Source organism: Crocodylus siamensis, chromosome 6 (assembly GCF_052110815.1).
Source record: "Crocodylus siamensis isolate JL-2025a chromosome 6, ASM5211081v1, whole genome shotgun sequence".
In the NCBI taxonomy this organism is placed as follows: domain Eukaryota; kingdom Metazoa; phylum Chordata; order Crocodylia; family Crocodylidae; genus Crocodylus; species Crocodylus siamensis.
Window position 1 is genome coordinate 66,813,265 of NC_143400.1, and position 16,584 is coordinate 66,829,848.

The following is a 16,584-nucleotide window of genomic DNA, read 5'->3' on the forward strand; positions in this document are numbered from 1 at the left end:
ATGTGGATTTTTGGGGAGCATTGAATCTGCAGCTGAATAAAGGCATGACCTGTGGCCTAGCAGAATGCAAAGCAGAATACTATCTAAGCCAGCCTATTTGCTTATGCTAAGTAACCATGTTAACTGTGTTAACCATTTTCTGAGGAAAAAGCAGTAAGTGAATCTGTGTGAGTCTGTGTGCTGTGAATGAGGTGACATTTTAGGAATGTGGAAGATTGTACAATCTGAGACAGAAAAACAGATTGGAATATGGAAAACAACACATAATTGGTAACAGAATTGGAGATGAACATATGCAAAAAGGTGAATGGTGATTGCTGAAAGAAGCCTCCAGAAGCTTCCAGGTTTTGGTTAAAGTCTGCCCATTGACCAAAGAGCACGAGTCAAATTCTTAGACGTGCTCATAGCAAAAAGACATGTAAATGAATGAAATGCATAGGCGATTCCATGCTAATGAAGTAAACAGAGGCAGAGCTTGAGATGGGAGGAGAAATGGGTGGAACATAGGAGAGCAAGGGTAGAATGAATAGTAATGAGCATAAACCAAAGTGTATAAATGTGAGAAAAAACTATTGTTCATTGCTGCTCCTTGTGTTCATAGACTGGTGTCTGTGAGGGAGCTCACCCGAAACTGTCTCCATTCTGAATAACACTGTTGAGAGCAATGTGTGCTGGTGTTTGCTCCCTGCTTGCTCTGGCTAATGAGTAACAGGACCCATGAGCAATTGGATTGTTGTCTCCCTAGTCGTTGGGTGCCGCATGGAGTTGGGGTCTAACAATTTTTAGTACTATTTGTAGATCAGGGAATAGAAGTCAGAAAAATGATGCCTGTCCTTTACTATGAATATAATTTAAAAATGAGACATAATACCTTATGGAATAATAAAGAAGGCCAAGAAAACAATATAACCATATGTATGTTATTACCAAGTCATGTGAAAATTTATTTTAATTCATGTTGCAATGCTCATTTTATTTGGTGGCAGGGGGAAAGTAGATGAAAGTGGAAGAAAACTGGGTGCAGAATAAACCTCTTCTACCCGTGTGTCTGGTACATGTTCCTGCAAGGTTCCCATTACATTTCCAAAGGGACACATAGGAAGCAGAGTCTTGGCAGAAAAATCTATCTTGCATCTCATAAATATATGTATAGTCTCCATTTTTGCATTATTTGATGATTTATAGGAAACACTGGGCATATACCTGTGATTCAGTGATATATCTGAGTAGTCTTTTAATCTGTTAATACTGTATTGTATATGTGTCTATCCTGTGCAATGCAAACAGGATAGAGCAGTGGAATAATTTCTATTTAACTACAGACACAAAAATGATCTCATAGTAGTCTCATTGGAGAAAGATTTTACTTTAATAGGCCAGCTATCAGTGAAATGTGATTGACTTGTTAATGGTAAATTTTTAGATAATGGGATTTTTAAATTGAGTAGGAAGTACTAATGAGTAGGAAGTACTACTTTGTCATCAGGTAGAACTCCACACAAACTGCTAAGAGTTAACCCAATTGCCATAGCAGTAACTAATGAAAGAAATTCAGAAAATGATCATTTTCTATTGGAGTAAGCGTCAAATGGAACATAATTATTTCTGGCAATGCAAAAATAAGCTGTCAGCATCAGCAAGGTATATTACACTAAGAGGTTTGGAAAGGAAGGCACATTAACATGTGACCAATATTGTTTAGCCAACTGTCTTATCTTGCAAACATCCTTCAGACTTTGCCTTTCAGTCAGTACTAAAAACAGTTATCTCACTTATGTGAACAGGCTCATCTCATTTTAGGTATTTGGAGGACTTTGAACCTCAGAGGATCATAGGATCCTAGAAGGACCAAAAGGGACCTTATGAGGTCATCTAGTTCAGTCTGCTACTCAAAGCAGGACCATCTTTGACTAAACCACCCCAGCCGAGTGTTCTTGAAAATGTCCAAGTGCGGAAATTCTACAACCTCTTCAGGGTAGTCTTCCAACGCTTGATCACCCTCATAGTCAGAAACCCTAATCACAGACCTAGATTTCCTCTTCCGCATCTTAAGAACATTGCTCCTAGTTCTTTTCCCTATTGCCACAGAGAAAAGGCTATCTGCATACTTTTTTCAAATACCTCAAGAGTGACTACAGCCTGTTATCAAGTCTCTCCCCTTCTGCCCCTGCCCCTCTGATCTTCTCTTCTCCAGACTAAACAATCTTAGTTAGCTCTTTCATGTTTTCCTCATAAGTCATGCTTCCCAGGCCTCTGAATCATTTTTGTTCCTCTCCACTGGGCTCTTTCCAATCTGTCCACATCCTTCTTGAAGTGTGGGGCTCAAAACCAGATGCAGTACTCCAGGTGAGGCTTCACTAGTACTGAATAGAGTGGAGAAGCCACCTCCTCTGATTTCCAAGAGACATGCCTGTTAATAAAATCCAGTATGCTGTTGACTTTTTGCAATAAGAGCATGCTATTGGTGCATATTTAGCTTATGGACCACTGTAACCCCCAGTTCCTTCTCTACAGTACTGCAGCCTAGCCAGTCATTCCTCAGTTTGCTTTGTGCATGCAATTATTCCATCCCAAGGGCAGGACTTTGCACTTGTCATTGTTGAATTCATCTAGTTGGTTATTGAACCATGTTTCCCATTATTCAAATCATTTTGGGTCCTAGCGCTGCCCTCCAGAGTGTCCTTAACTCCAACCAATGTGGTGTCATCAACAAATTAATAAGTGCTCACTTCATCCCATTATCTAAATCATTAACAATGATGCTAAACAATATCAGACTCAGGAAAGACACCTGGGGGATCCCACTTGATACCTCCTCTCTACTAGATATTAAGCCACTGATGACTACTCATTGAACACAACTGAACCCATTTTACCACATTATAATACTTTCATGTAGTCTCTCTTTCCTTAAGTTGTCATGGGGAGACAAAGTTTTTTGAAGTCATATTCTTGCTGAAGTCACTTTCACTGCTTTCCCCCATCCACAAGGCTGGGTGTAGATTGAGATGGAGGATGGGTGTACTGGTGCAGTTGCACCCCTGATCTTTGATTCCTCCTCCAGCCAAAGTTTAAAACCAACTACCTGGAAGTCACAGCAGCATTTCTATTGAGGCAGCAGTGATCATGGCTTATTAAAATTCACCTGTTTCCTTTCTAAACTCTGCATTCCACAGGTGTTAATGACCCTATCTCCCTATCTCACCTGTTTTCTGAAATCTGCTGTCAGTTACCTGCTCCTGGTAATGTAGCCCCTGTTTCACAGCCCTGAAGACAGTTTTTAATGAATTCCAATTAAATTATATTTGTTTTTGCTCCAGTATTAAACTAAATTATATAGCCCCACACCCCTAGCGTACTAGTAATGTTTCCAGTTTGTTTTTACCTGGAGAAAAATATATAGTATGTAATATGGGATAACGTATCATACCATCTCCACCATCCTAGATCCAACCATGCAAAAAGCTTGTCATGTTATAGAAAGAAATCAAGATCATCAGTATGACTTGCTCCTTGTAAATCCATGCTGGTTGTTCCTAATCACTTCGTTCTCCTCTAGGTGTTTCATCTGGATTCCTTGAGGAACTGCTCCATGATCTTTCCAAGTATCAAAGTTAAACTAATTGGTCTGTAATTCCCCAGATCCTCCTCCTTCCCATTCTCTCTCTTTTGTATGGCATCAGGTATCAACTTCCAAATCTATGAGCCACTGTCTGGTATTATCTATGAATGTGAAGATTCCATGTGCCCCATCTGGGCATTTGTAAAGATTACAGCTTTTGATTAAGCGCTGTGCTGTTTGTTGGACACCACATATACACAGGGGGCTTTCCAAGATGTTCCTCTTGTACAGTGTTGTTTTGAAGCATCCATATCCAGATCTCAGTCTGTTCATCTTGACCCATGCTTCTCTGTCAAGGTGATGCCCAATGGAGGACTCATTTGGTGTTGGTATCAAACACTGTAGGAATAGGTCTATCCTTTCCTGGTTGTTGACCCACTCTGTTGCTGCCCATAGGTTTGGTTCAGTATCCTCAATATCTTTCAGAAACTTTTGAGCTTCATGCATAAGAGTGCTTGTATATGCAGGGAGCCCCCTGCAGCAAATTTAAACCATTTTTGTGGTTTAATTGCATCCACATTGTACATGTGCAGGGTTTTTTTAATTATTTAAATAAGTTTGCTATTTGGTAAACTAAATCGCATCCAAATGTTTAGCTTGCAATGTTTGTAATGTTGCAGCCTTTGATAGCTTGCCTTTCTTTAATTTTTTTTTAAATTTTTTTATTTTCATGGACCCTACCCACATTTCCCATGTCAGGGCTGTGAGCTGCCAGTGGGCTGAGCAGCCCCTGAGCTGTGGATGGCCCCAGTCCTTCCTTCTGAGGTGGTATCACCCCCAGGGGCTGCCCAGGTGGGCAGATAGTGGGCAGGTGCTGCCCCATCTCAGACTCAGGAAACAGTTGGGCTAGGAGCTGCCTGCGAGCTGGGGCAGCACCTTCCTGCTAGCTGCCTGCCTGGGTGGCCCTGGGAGGCACCACCACCATGGAGGGTCCAACTCTTCCTCAAGCCTGTGCACTGGAAGCCCACTGGGTACTGCTCCCTGGGCAGGCTTGGGAAAGAGTTGGACCTGGAGGATGCTGCCTGTGAGATGGGGCAGCACCCTTGCAGCTAGCACCCTGCCCAGGCAGCCCTGAGGGGCTCCACTGCCACAGAAGGAAGGACTGCAAGGCCCAGCAGCAGCTCATGTGGGCAGACTCCACTGTGGGGAAAAAAAAAGTGGGGAGGGGCCTAATACTCCCCCTTCCCCTTCTCCCCGCCTCCCCCCGCAGGGCGTGCTCACCTCTCGTGCAGCTAGGGGTGATGCTGGTGGGCCCTGAGCTCCAGGGGGATCTGGAACTTCCCTCTATGGCAGTGGCACCAGCACTGACCTGCTAGCAGCCCACCCAGGCATCCATGAGGGGCACTGCCACTGTGGAGGGAAGGATCGGAGCCCCCTGCAGCTCAGGGGATACTTGGCCCACCAGTAGCTTGCTCCCCAGCTGTGGGAGAGGTGGGCAGGTTCTACAGGGGGGAAAAAGGATCAGGCTCCTCACCATAAGGGTGATGGAAGCCCCTACATTGAAATGGTGGGTTTTTAATTGTTGCAAAGTGTACACAGCTTAAATGGTTTGATTTTGGAGCCTCTTAAGCCTCCATCTGTTTGGGTCTTCAGTTAACAGTTTATGTATGGAGTAGTGATTTTTGTCATCTGTTTCTTCTATTGCAGAGATGTAAAATTTCCAGAAATTTTGAAGCCACAGGAAAAAGAAAAACATTTTTTGGAAAAAAACATGGCGATTTGGGGGAAAATTGAAATATATGCAATACTTATTTTCTTAGCAGGGTTTACAGATCTAAATTCACTTTGTTACTTCAAGAACATAAAGTGTATTATACATAACTTAGTTTGCTCATAAAATTATCATGTTTGGTATATTTATTAAATGTAAAGTATAGTTTATTCAGACAATACAAATTTACTAACTGAGTTTACTTTAAAATGTTTTTAGTTATTGTTACAAATGGAACTACAAGCTGCTGAACTCTAAGGAACCTACCATCTCTTAGTTTTGCCAGTTTATGAGAAGCAGGCAACAATTAAATTTGAAAATAGAAGAAACGATTAACATCATAGTAAAACAAAGGAAGTTATTATGTATTCTGGACTTAGTCTCCTCCACAGTGTCAAGCAGATACAGAAAGCACTCATTTTTAGAAAAAGAGCTGAGGAAAAAAAACAGGAAAAAAACCCAACACTCACTGAATACAAATTTTGCTGCATGAAATTTTGTCTAATCAGTCTTATTTTCTGAGCTATCTCTATCATCAGTTTCTGCTTCTTCTGATCCTTCCTTTTTACCACCTTCATGGACTTCTGAAAACTGAAGGTTTGCCTGGATTGAGACAAGCTTCTCTACTCTTTCACATTAGTTTATTTCTTGATTTGGTGTGAGTATTTCCAAACATAGACCAGTTTCTTTCGCATGCTGCTGAAGATGGAGGAATCTGAAGCAGGCAAGAAGCAAGAGGAGTCAGAGGCTGTGCTGTGCAAAGGCCTTGCCACAGTGTTGCAGGAGAGATATACTTGGCAGAGTCCCAAACTGTATTCCTGGATCAAATACCTGAAGATGTTCTGTATTCTGCAACATTTAAAGTAACTTTCTAACATCAAGTCCTAAGTGTGTTGCTTGTTTTGTAATCCAGTCAAATGCAGTAGCAGTGCTTTCATCACTAACAGTTTCTGCCTTTGAATCTTGGATCCAAGAGATTTGCAGCAGCATGAATTGATTGACAACAAAATTCTTCCTGTTTGTTAATAAAGTCTTTCACTTTTCTTTCTTCTGTACTTGTAAGTGGAGATACACTTAGATTCTCAAAAACAGTTGATTTTATCTGGGCTATTTGGTAAGGAATATCTGACAAAAGTGCACTGTCTGATTCAAAATCTTTAGAATCTTCAGGAAGTTCTGCAGCTCAACCCAGAAGACGTCCTCATCATGTTCCTTACACTTCTGGGTACTTTAAGATCCTCAATTATTACTGTTTCTTGAAGAGCTTCTTTGTTTTTCAGTAAACTTTCAAATGAGATCACCACTCTACCCCATCTAGGTTTACTACAGAGTTGGAGTGTCACTATTTTATTCTTTGCATTCTTTTCTTCCTGCTTCTTCTTAAAGGCTGCAGCTACAATATGAGTAGCTTTTACATGTTTTATAAGTTCTTTTGCTGTTCTATAGATTTTTTGCAATGTCCAACTTCATGATGTCATGAAGAAGCAAGCTTAGCCCATTGGATTCACATCCTATTGCTATAATATGTGGATATCTATCCTTTATGATCTCCCATACTGCTTTTAAGTTACTTGCATTGTCAGTCAGCAAAGCAAATACTTTACCACTCCCAATCTTCTGTAGGACTTCATGTTTTACTACTGACATATTATGTAGTATGCCTATTCTCTCCTGTTTCAATGCTTCTGTAAAAAACTGGTTGAGATGTTATCACATTCATATTCTGGCTCTAAAAGAGGCTTCCTCAAAGAATGTCTTCTGGTCTTAGTAATTTAAAAGCTTCCTGCCAGTATACATTTTCAGTTATTGACAATGGCATCCCAGAAGAATATATTGCTCTTGCAAGAACTTGGTCAATTTTTTCCTGATCATCAGGTGATACCTTGTCTACAAATGAAGCTCCTGAGTGTCTTTTATATACAGTTGGTTGCACTGTTTGGTTACTTGAAGATGTTGATTGGGCAACCCTTTGTGATGCTGATGTTACAGAAGAAGCAGCAGTAGCAGTAGGAGGACTTCTGGATCGAGAACACTGGAAAGAGCTACTTACACTTTCATCATCATGATCTACCTCCTCACTTACACCTATGACAGATTTTTTACCATCTGCAGGACACTTCTTACATACAAGGATGTGTTTGGTCATCCTAGTAATATTTGGAAATGCATATTTCATTTGACAGTATTTGCAAATCACATTTTTTTCCTCAGAATAACTTGCAGTGTGGAAATGCTTCCCTATGCTAGAAGTTGGTTGCACCATTTTGCTGAGGGAGAAAAAAGAAAAATGTAATTTAATGGATAGCTTGCATATATAAAAACTAAGCTATAGCATGTACAAATTTAATAATGGGTGGAGGAGAGGCCTCCTTAGAGTTAACTGTGAACAACTTCCCTGCCCTGCAGGCCTCACATCACTGCTAAGCTTGGGTGATTTGTCACAAAACATCAGATTAGTAGGAATTCAATTATGAATTACATAGGTTATGAAAATATCCTAATGCAGCTAAAATATAGTTTAATATACTAAATTCAGAGACATTTAAACTCTTACCCTTTCAGTAAAGGAGTATACTTTCTTACTTTCTTTCAGCTCCTTTGTGCTGCTTCTGTACGTCTGTGGGGCCACGAGGAGACAGGTTCCTTCTAACTCCAAAACCTTTAGACTTGCTCTGCCTCCTCTCCTGAGGCTTTTGATCGCTCCCCAGGGATGGCCATGATGCCTCCTGGTGGCCAAATAACCTGCCCTGCTTGGCCTCTAGGCTAGCATCCCTTGTCTTTTACCTACCACACCTTGATCTTCTTAATAGATTTGTAAAGGCTGGTCAAGGGTCTTAGGGCAAGCCTTGGTTTATCTTTCTGCCAGCAGATCTTCCATCCCCATTGTCCTCACCCTATTCCCCATGTCAGGTGGGTCCCCTGGACCATACGTGCCCCTCCCCTACCCACAAGCGCCCATTACCTTATGGGCTATTCACAACTCTGACTTCCCCTACAGCCAGACCCATGCCTTGCAAGTGTTACTAATCTTTCATATCATTTGGAAATTGGTCCCACATCTCATCTCAATAGTTCAGGCCTCTATGTCCTTATTAATCTCTGCCCCTTTTGGACTGTGGGTTCCTGGACCCAATCTCTGCCTTTCTAGGGCTGTGGGCTTGGTAGATCTATCCAGGCTCTGCTCTTCTTGAGTTCTGGGACCCTGGTCCCTCATTTCCCATCTTCCTGAGTTGTGGGCTTGCTAGCTATCTCCAGTCTTTTCCTTTTTTGGGTTCTGGGTCACTGGCCCTATCTACTCTCTCCCTTTCCTGATGCAGTCCGTTCAGGCCTATATGTCTTTCAGAATCCTATTGGACCCTCTCCAGGCCCCTAGGTGCTTACTGGGGTCCCTGCCTTCTTGGTCCCCAGTGTTGAACCTGGGCTCTGGGCTTTGGTCCAAATCACTTCCACTTTGGCTTCAGGCCCTGGTCCTGGTATACTGATTTGCCAACGCTCTGGTTTTGCCCCTCACAAGCTCTGCTGTCACCCCTCATGAGATCTAGTCTTGTCTTTCATGAGCTCAGGCTTCCACACCTCGGCCTGAGGCTTGTCTGTACCTAGAGCCTAAACCCTGGGCAGGGCTGTAGGTGATCTTGTGGCCCTTGGGCACCACTGGGACCTCCGTACTACCCCGATAGTGCCAAATGAAACCATTGGCAAGAATTCAAACAGAAAACATAATCAGTCTGGCTATAAGTTAACTTTGAGCCCCCTGGCTGTCTATCAAAAATCTCTAATCATGCTGAGTCCTAGTACCCTACCAGGTCTCAGTTCCTTCCTTGCTATTCCCTGGCAGCTAGCTCTGCTGTAGGCACTCTTAGCAGGTAAATCCCCAGGAACGTTCTGTCTGGCAGCTCATAATGTGCAGCCGTCCTTTCCTGAGGCTCTCCCTGCTGCTCTTTCCCTCATAAATTAACCGAAGCCCCCTAAGCTCCCTGTTACAGGAAGAATGTGGTTGCCTATTGTAATATTCACCATGCTCTTGGCTCAAGAGTTTTTCAGGTGGAAGAGTAAAGATACTGGTTTATTGGAGCTCAACTTTAAGTGCCATTTCTGGAGTGAGTCAGCGATGAGTTCTGTATCAGCAATCAATATCTTTTCCAGTTTTGTGGTGTCTATTCCTTGGGCTACTATGGCAACATCATTGGCATACTAGTATTTATCGCTAAGATGTTGTATGTGGAAAATCTGAGATATATGCGTTGAATAGTATTGGTGCTAGCATTGACTCTTGGGGAACTCCATTCTCATCATACTCTTATTTTTTCATACTTTGCTTTTTTCTCCTTGGCTGGTAGTGAGTTTAAATGATCTGCTAAAGATGATGTTTATGATGAAAGTGCATGGTTTGCAGTCACTCCTCCTTGCAGTATACTCCTCCTTGGTGGCAGCACCCTGCTTCCACAGCCTGTAGGCATCTTTTTTCCCCTCCAGGCTCTCTTGGATTTCCCTGCTCCACCAAGAGAGTCTCTTTGCTTTTTTTGCCCCCTTTTATGTGTACTGGGATAGTCCTTTTCTGTGCCTGCAGGATTAGTCCCTTGAGAAATGCCCACCTTTCCTGGACTCCCATGTCTCCAAGGCTTTTACCAGTCAGTCCCTCCCTAACAAATCTCCTGAGCTTGTTGAAGTTTGCCTTCTTGAAATCTAGCACTTCTGCCCTAGTTATCTTCCCCTCCTTTCTCCAGATAGTGAACCCTATCAATAGGTGGTCACTATGCTCTAGGTTACCTTGCACCTGCAGATGCCCCACCAAGTCATCCCCTGTGGCCAGTACCAAGTCTAGTAAGGCATTTCCCCTAGTGGGAACATGTACTTCCTGCAATAGGTGAAGGTCCTGTAAGAAGGTTAGAAACTTTCGTGAACAGGCAGACCTGGCTGCCTGGTTCTTCCAGCAGATGTCTGGGAAGTTAGTCACCCATGATGATCAGGTACTTTGAGTGTGCTGCCTCTGAAAGCAGTCTCAAGAATTCTAGGTCTAACTCATCCCCCTGGTGTGAGGGTCTGTAATAGACCCCCACTACCAAGTCCCTTTCACCCCGACCCCCCTGTAACCTGACCCATAGTACCTCAATTTGCCCTTCTTCCTGGCCCAAACTAACTGTGCAAGATGTATATTGCTCCTTACGATAGAGAGCAATGCTCTGCCCATTTTCCCCCACTGTATCCTCTCTATACTGCCTGTAGCCCTCAATGTCCACTGCCCAGTCATGAACAGGATCCCACCAAGTTTCTCTTAGCCCAGCCAGGTCAAATTCTTTATCTGCAAGCAGGAGTGCAAGGTCTTCCAGCTTGTTCTCAATGCTCCTAGCATTAGTATAAGGGCATCTAAGCACCCCCCCACCCCCAATAGGTGCCCTTGCTACATCTGTTAAATCCATCACCTGGATACTCTGTGCCTCAGGCCCCTGTCTCTAACTGTCCTTTTCTCCTTAACTATAATTGGCTCCCCTGGGCATCCCAGTACCTCAGGCTTGCCTTGGGTTCTCTAGCCCTACTTCTCAGCTTTTGGTCCTGGACTCTGGCCCCACTCAGATTCATAGAAAATTAGGATTGGAAGGGACTTCAGGAGGTCATCTCATGTTAATCTAAGCCCCTGCTCAAAGTAGGACCATCACCAATTAGATCATTCCAGCCGGAGCTTTGACAAGCTGGGCCTTAAAAACCTCCAAGGGTGGATATTCCACCATCTCTCTAGGTAACCTATTCCAGTGGTTAACCACCCTCCTAGTGAGAGAGTTTTTCCTAATATCCAACTTAAACCTCCCTTATTGGAACTTGAGACCATTCTTCCTTGTTCTGTCATCTGCCATCACTAAGAATAGCCTAGCTCCATCCTCTTTGGAGCCACCCTTTATGTAGTTAAAAGCTGCTATCAAAACCAGATCTCCCCTTAGTCTTCTCTTTTGCAGGCTGAATAAGTAGTAAGCATTAAGGGCCTAATAAACCCAGTTCTCTCAGCCTCCCCTCACAAGTCATGTGTCCCTGCCCTGAACCATTCTCATTGCCCTCTGCTGCACTCTCTCCAACTTATCTGCATCCTTTCTATTATGGGGGCCTCAAAACTGGACATAGTACTCCAGATGTGGCCTCACCAGTGCAGAATAGAGTGGAATAATTACTTCCTTCAACCTGCTGGCAACGTTCCTACTGAAGCAACCCAGTATGCTGTTAGCCTTCTTGGCAACAAGGGCACACTGTTGACTCATATCCAGCTTATTGTCCACTGTACACCCAGGTCCTTTTCTGCAGAGGAAAACCAGAGGCCCCTGCAGTCTTTTTTTCCCCAGGCTCTGGCCCTACTCCCAGGCCTCTGACACTGCTCCCAAACTGGTGGGGACCACCATTACCCCTTATCTCAATCCCTAAACCACCAGACCCTACCTCAGCTCTTAAGCTGTCATCTCTTAACCCCTGGGAGTGCAGTTTTCCTCTGTCTGCTGCTTGCTCAGGAGTACTTTCCATGTCAGCAGCCACGGTGAGACTGTCTGCCCCAGGTCTGGCCCTGGGTTTACCTCCTAGTTAAGCCCCACCTCTTTGTGGTCAGGTGGTCCTCTGCCTGCTTATTCAGCTCCTTCCAGAGCCTTCTCCCCTCTTAAATGAACAGGTGTACCCTGTGCTTGTTACAGTAATGAATTCTGGATATATTTTATCTAGTACAGCAGCCTTGCCAATTTTGATTGTGGCTCCTTTGGGTAATATACGAGGGTTATACCATTCAAACTTGCCCAGAGCAAAGATTGTCTCTGTTGCTACTATTAATGGACTATCCCCAGTCTTGATGGTGACAGTTGAAGTCACCTGTGTATAAGGTCAACTAGTCATAAATAAGCAGGTATGTGATTGACAATGATTATGTCATTGACTTAGACAGTGCTCCATTCTGTTGCACTCTGGGAGATGTTACGTCTGTTGGTAGCATATGGTAGGTTATTTCTGATCAAGGTAGCAAGACCAAAGATACTGCTTGCTGCAGAGTCTACAAGGCTGTAGCCTGAGAACTTCATCTTCCATAGCTGCTCTATGTGCTCCTTGTAGAAGGACTACATATGGTTTCATTTCCCTGCTGATGTATTCTAGGACTGATTGCTTGAGGGAGGTATACCTTTCAACATTAAGTGGAAGAACAGTTAAGCTTTCCCCCTGAAAATAAGAGAGGTTGTTTTAGCTCATCCTATAGTTAATATATCAAAATTGAAAAGTATGGTATATCAAAATTGAAAGTCCAGTTGCCTTGGTGTAGTGACTTTTAGTTCCTGTTCTTAAAGATAGAGATTATATTTGCACTTTTCCAGTAATCTGGTATGCCACCCAACCTCCACAAGTTCTGAAAGAGAGTAGTTAATGGCTCCAAAATTACTTCAGCCAATTCCTTCAGTTCTCTAGGGTACTTCCTATGCAGCCCTGCTGACTTTAAAGCATCTAGCTTCTCTAAGTAACTGTTCTTCTACTACTTTATACTGTTTTTCTCCTGGATAAGAGCCCATCCATAATACTATGACAACTGTTACCACTAGAGATTACCAAAAAGAGACTGTAGAGATGGCATCACACTACAGCTGGAGTGGCCAACCTGCAATGTGTGCCACAAGTGGCACAGGCAGTCTCTGTGTGGCATGAAGCAGATGGGGGAGGGGTCAGGCAGCTTAGCAGCAGACAGGACAGAAAGCAGACCAGCACATCAGTCAGGAGAAGGGGATTGGAGTGGCACTTGGGGAAGGGGCAGGCTAATTTGTGGGACCTGCCAAGTAATTGGGCTGTTATAGTGGCAAACTGCCACCATGTTAGGAGTGCAAAGACAAAGAGACAGAAAGATACAGCCCTAAACGTAGTATGTAGCCCATAGTGGATAAATCTTAGCTAGATCCTGACAGATGCTTGAAGTTTGGTGCTACTTACACGTGGCAACAGTTGTGTATGTTGTCATGTGAATAAAGATTCATTGAATTGAACTGGTGAGTAAGGATATGCAAGAGAAGATGTGTTGATGCTTATTGTCAAACATGGCTTTTCTTTGTAATTTATGCACAGCCTAACAGGGATTCCTGGTCTTTTGTTTTGCTTTAAAATTAGAGAATGGAAAATAAATGCCTTACAAACATGATTTATTACAAATTTTCTTTTACCCTGCATATCATTTATTTGTTTAAGATTTCAGGAAAATGCTCAGGGCACTTTTTAAACAAGGAATGGAAAGATTTTTTTTTTGTACCACTTTTATCTGTTGTGGAACTCTTGGAAAATCTTTGAAGAACTACTGCAGAATACAAGGGAAATTGTTTTTCAAGAGCTGCTTATGTTTGGTAATCTCATATTTAAGGAAGATGTGTACCAAAAAAATGCCGAAGTACTCATTAAAATCTTATTCTCATGCTTTTGAAAGCTAAACAGAAATTGACAATTCAAATCTCCAGTGCTTGTTGCTTTAAAAGATACTAATATATATAAAAGACTCTTTATATCAATCATATACAGGCAGAAAGAACTGCTTAGGATGATCTTATAATGGTTGCTATTGTATTTGGAATAATAACCCTACATATAGTTTAGGACTAGTGATTCTTCATTGGCTTGAATATTCTCTTCTTCCTTTGGCTCCCTTTCATGTTCAAAACTGGAATAGAGCCTTGGGTAGTCCTGCTTAAATGGTATAATGCAGCCCCTGTGCTCAGATGAAATTCTTTCACAGCAGAGTAGAATGGAAATTCCACATTGAGTTAATGTATTTGATAGACTTTGACTTCTCTCTTATTAATTGCTACATTCTAAGGAAATATCACTTCCCCTTTCCCCAACTATAGTGAGTGCAGGTGAGAGAGCTAAGATGAAATATCTGGTTCCCAGCTGCAGCTGCATTCAATGAGGAATACGAAATTCTACCCTTGATGCCTCTCTTCTTCAGTAGAAGTGAAAATGTGCTCTTTCCTACTCCTTTTTGCTCCCGCACAGAATCCTGTTCAGCTAACAGCATTGCATGCAACTACAGGAGCTCTAAACCAGCTGTTACAAATTCCAGAGAAAAAGGCAGATTAAAGATAATCCTTCCCAGTTGTAGTAAATGTAACCTCACTTATAACAGAGGTTATTTAATTTCTTGGGGGAGGGAAGCAATGTTGTATTTTGAGGCTGAACTGGACCTTGTCTCCATTTGTGTGAAAGGGCTACTAAACACTGGAATTAGGGTGGTTCTACTACCTGCAGGCTGAGGGGAATAGGGTGTATAGGTTCTACGTAAGGGAACCAATTCCTTCCTGTGCCAGAAGGGTTGGGCAACATAGGAGCACTATGGGTGCCTGTAGACATGCGGGATGTCTGCTCCAATGGGCTGTAATTACAGTGCATCAGAGCAAACTTAATTGAGTCTCCTGGAGCATGCAAATCAGCATCCTTCAGCATCTTATGTATTCTACATCTCGTGCTTCAAAATGGTGGTGGGGGTGCTTTAACTAAAACTTCTTGAATGAGCTTTAGTTAAAGCACTCCTGCTACCATTTTAGAGTGTGGGATGCTAAATACACGAGACACCATGGCTACTTTAATTAGAGCAGCTCCTGAGAGGTCTCCCCAACATCGCCTCCCCCATGAGCATGTGTAAAAATGCCCTATGTGAGAGGGTTTGGCAAGAAGGCAGAGATACTGAGAGGTGTGACTCTTGGATCCATAACTGCAAGGGTGCATTAAACAATCAGCCTCCAACCTTGTAGTTCAGTCATATATATAAAGCCTGTGAATTTTTTGACAAGGACCTTTTTTATTTCTGAAATTCATAACTGATGTGCTAAGGAAGAAATTTAGCTTGGGATTCACTTTTCTAATCTTGGTCTTTGTCCGCCCTCTTTAAAAATGGTAGCCATGTCTAACAATATGAATAAATGTCGATATCTTGGTACCTATGCTGCCAATTTTGATTTTCTAAATGACTTTAAATTGGTATTACAATAATCTACAAAGTTCCTGTGTCCTGATGAGTAATGGCCTATTGTTTGTGAGTTCTAAGCCTTTAAATGCAAAATAACATCATTACTGACTGCTTTTTAAGGCACAACATATAGCATATAATGGTATCCACTCTTAATATTTTGGTAATCCTATTCTTTTGTTGTTACTCCTTATATACATTATTTTTTTAATTTATTCTTTTGTAGTGAATGAAGAGAAGATGAATAGTTAAGAACAATGGATGATAGAACAGGGGCTGGATAAAACAAACCAAAAGGCCAGCACTTTTAGATGCAGCACTGCCAGAATCAAGCAAGAAAAACCTAAAACATGTGATAACAATGTGTGAGTCATATGTGAAAAAACTTCATAATCCAAAAAGAACCCCTTATAACAACTTTCCAAGCATACGTGGAAGAAACCTGCACAAAAAGCTCAAGAATGAAAGGAATTGCACATAAGTTTTGATACTCTCTGAGTGAATACAGGTTGATGATAAGGCAAAGAAAGTGCATAAAAACTGTACATTAAATGATGTAGGCATTAACCTGAAGCATACACAAGAGGCATACAATCTGTTAAGTGTTGCAAAGGAGATTGATACTGAAATAATTGATGAACCAACTGAATCACAAGTAAGAAGTAGTTCCTTGTTAGTTTCTTCATGTATAATTTGTGAGGAACCTTTGGAAGGGAAGAGCAGAACAGGTTATCTGTAAAAAGGAACTGAATTCAAACCGATTGGACTTGGAAATCATTTTCCAGATCTGTATATATTAAGCATGTGAGAGAAACTAAAGAAGAATATCACCAACAACAGCAAAAATGGGTAGCAGAGAAACAGTACAAGGCTTTCCAGCAGCAATTTGCTTCTCTAGTTGAGAGTCTAGAAATCTGCAAAGAAGTATATACAGTTCAAGACGTACTCTTTGAGTACTAGCAGCTACAAAAAGATTTGATTGTCACCAATGAATAAATACAAAATACTTGTCATGACAGACATGCTCTATGATCTCTGTACAAGAAGCGTGACGAAAATTTTAGAAAAGACATTGGGTTTCAGTGCAGGTATCACAGAAATGAAATGTACATAATTTATTTCCTCAAGCACAGATCAGCATAAAGCGCAGTGAATAGTTGGGGTATAGACACTCCAGAACTGATAGAGAATGTAGCCAAGCTTCATAAATGTTAGGGTTGGAAGGAACCTCAACAAATCATTGATTCTGACCCCCTAACTAGGCAGGAAAGGGTGCTGGGCTCAGAAGACCTGAGC